This window comes from Triticum aestivum, chromosome 2D (assembly GCF_018294505.1).
Source record: "Triticum aestivum cultivar Chinese Spring chromosome 2D, IWGSC CS RefSeq v2.1, whole genome shotgun sequence".
In the NCBI taxonomy this organism is placed as follows: Eukaryota; Viridiplantae; Streptophyta; class Magnoliopsida; order Poales; family Poaceae; genus Triticum; species Triticum aestivum.
This window is the reverse complement of record NC_057799.1, coordinates 236427717-236430856: the sequence shown is the minus strand read 5'-3', so window position 1 is coordinate 236430856 and position 3140 is coordinate 236427717. Positions and strand designations below refer to the sequence as shown.

The 3140-nt window shown below is 52.2% G+C and overlaps 1 long non-coding RNA gene across 1 annotated transcript in view; it reads left to right on the top strand.

Annotated features, from left to right (window-relative positions):
- Positions 1-814: 814 nt before the first annotated feature.
- The window catches only part of LOC123052655 (uncharacterized), a 5814-nt gene continuing 3488 nt past the window's right edge, over positions 815-3140 (top strand). The window contains exons 1-2 of the long non-coding RNA XR_006424890.1: positions 815-1229; positions 2078-2187. This is a non-coding gene — a long non-coding RNA (uncharacterized lncRNA). The remainder of the gene's footprint in view (positions 1230-2077; positions 2188-3140) is intronic.

Here is a 3140-nt window from a genome sequence, read left to right as displayed (position 1 = left end):
TGAAGGCACCCCGTAAAACCCCCGTAGTTAGCCCGTGTGTGTAGGATTATTCTCCTTTCCCTCATTCCCTCTCCTCGTTTCCTTTCTCCTCGTTAGGCGTCAGCCGCCACTCCACCTTCTCGCTGCTTCGTCTCCTCCACGGCTCCACCGCCTTGTCTCCGGCCACCGGCCTCCCAGCAGCCCCATCTCACAATAATGTTCCCCAAGGAGCAGCTCGAATGAAGCCAGTAGAGGGAAGGAGCGGACTGAGGCCTTGCACGCTGACTCGTCATCAGCTTCGGCATGTTCTGGATCCGCGCCGCCGCGTGCGATGGTTTCGGATCAGCGCAGGTTGTCGCCGCGGGATAGCAGGAGCAGCGGGTTCTTGATGATGATGAGCAGGGGAAGGTGAGGAGGCTGACAGGGCGTGCTAACGAGCAGCAAGGCCGGCGGTGGAGGAGCGACTTCCCGGAGCTCCAGGCTGCACACACGTGGGTTAGAGGAGAGGCCAACGACGAGGGCAAAGAGCAGCGGGTCCAGAGTGCAGGCGGTGCTCGTGATAGGGTCGACCTGCAGGGAGGGGGAGTCCGGCGACAGGGGGAAGGAGCAGGCTGTTGAGGAGGCCAAGCAGCAGGGGAGGTATATATTTATTCACTTCCAATTTCAGGGATAGTCCTGTTGTGCTTTGTTTTTAATAATCTATTCCAATTTTTAACTGATGATTGTTATTTTCTACTCCCTCCGTTTTAAAATAGATGACCCAACTTTGTACAAGTTAGTACTCCCTCCGTCCGGTTGTCTTCGTGGTCATTTTACAAAAACATCCTCAGCTAATTCCTGACAAACGACGCACCCCCGCCGCTCGTCTCCCCCGCTCGCTCCCCTGCTCGGCTCCCCGCGCCGGAGCTCTCCCGCGCAGCTTCCTCGAGCGTCGCCGGAGCTCCCCCTCCTTGGTCCCCTCCGCCGCTTTGCTTTCCCGCGCCCAAGGCTCGTTTTTTCCCGATCTGCTCTCCGCCGGACGAGGACGCGCCCTTCCCCGATGGTGGCGAGCCGGAGCTGGCCCTTCCCGGCGTTGAACTCGTCCACATCGCCGTCAACCTCGTCCCTGCCAACCTCACCGCCAACCTCGTCGACCTCGCCGCCAACCTCATCCAGCTCGCCGCCAACCTCGTCGGACGGCAGAAGCTCTCCACTTTCCCCCTACGGCAGAAGCTCTCCCCCACTCCCGCCCCCGCAAAGACAGAGTAAAGGTGAGATTTCAACGCTCACTAAATTTCGGAGCTCAAGTACAGTAGATGTTCTGCTTTGCTTTTCTTTGCTGCTAAACCAAATGCTCTGCTTTGCTGCTAAATCAAATGTCCCTCGTACTCAAATTTCAAATGTTCTGCTTTGCTGCTTTGGTGTGGCAATGGGGCTGCAGGGAATTTGGGTGTTGAGTGTTCTTCTGTCAGTAGGAAGCTTGATCATGGTGGTGGTGTACAGGGGATAATTCTGTGAGTAGCTACTGAATGGATGTGTAGGCTGCAGTTATGTGCTTTCGGTTCAAATTTGTGTCCTGCAAGGTTGCTATGGATGTGTATCTACTGAATGTGTGCTCAACAAATTTGGACATGACTGCAGCCCATCTAATTTAAATGAGAACAGTTAGAAATCAATGTTAACTGACAAATGTTCAGTAAATGGCCGCTGTCATATTTTAGTGATTCAGTAATTTAGTAATTGGTGATAACAACAGCCATTTAGTGAGCACATTTGTCAACAATAAATCAGTGGGCACACGAGCATGCGGCAAAGGAGGTCACCTTCGGCGTCGGCGTGCACGCCGCCATGCTGCGGTGCGTCAACGACCTCGCGGACGTGCCGGATATGTTTACTGAATAAACCAAGATTCTTTTCCTTTCCTTTCCTGAATCATTTAAAGGACTATCTTGGATATGCACAATAGTAAAATTATTTTCCTTTCCTTTCCTTTCCAAGATTCTTTTGCTTTCCTTTCTCATTGAACACATGAATACAGTTTCTTGGGGTCCTATTTTTCAGTGTCAATGTTCTATTTTCAGTGTAAAATTTTGTTTAGAAGGGCCCCTTATTTTTTCAGATTCTTCTATGATCAATGCAAAGACTAATGGAGATAATGGCTAGTGCAAAGGAGTCTATTTGGATAGTGGAAGGGGAATCAGATTGCCTCGGGGGACAAATTTGACTAAGGTAATTTATTTTGAACATACCATTGTTGCTCTTTTGATCTGCTGTTAGTCTTCTCCTGGCTCTCCTCCCTCTGCTCCTAGTCAGAGAGAATGCCAATGTGATATGGTTTCAGTCAAAGAGCATCTGAAAATTCTCTTTCTAAATTAGAGTTTCTCAGATATGCCAGCCAAGCAAATTCCTGTTGTTAAATTCACTGAAAATTCAGCTAATTTTTTAGATGACCCATAAGACTAACTGAAAATATTTGGAAATATACTCCAGCCTTGAGTAATCTGCTGGAATCATATTAATTGTTTCCAAAATAAATTGATGTTATGACCGGCATATTAGGGGCTTAGCCCAGTGGGTTGTGGCCCAAGTTATCTTATCGTTATTAGGGACTTAGCCCAATTATCTTATCGTATTAGGATCGTTTACTTAGGAGTCAAGTAAACCTCTCTATTTAAGGAGAGGAGATGTATCAATCTAATCAAGCAAGAAGCAATCAATATTTGCTCGGCTTCCCTTAGGGAGCCGGGAGACCTAAACCCTAGGCGCCTCCTGCCTTCGCCGCCGCTGCTCCCGTCGCAAGGACGGCACCACGCCGCCGGCCGCCGCGCACTAGCTCTCGCCCTTCCCCAATCCTTCCCCTACAACCTACGCCCTAGATCCGGTAGGGCCCTAGCTCCTACCAATTTGGTATCTCGTGACGGCCGTTCAGGGCATCCATCTGTACCTGGCCGGACCGCACGCACCTCCGCCGGCTGCGACTACCGCCGCCTACGGCCACCCCGCGCTGCCGTGGCCGTCCCAGGGCGCGCCTGCAATTGGCGGGCCACCGGTGCTGCCGTTCCAGGCGGGGCACCCCAGCGGGCCACCTCTGCTGCTGCTGCACCTGCCCTGGTACTCGGTACCCGCGGCGATCGCCGGGGCCCATCCGTCGCTCCAGCCGCCGCCCGCCCCAGCGCCGTCCT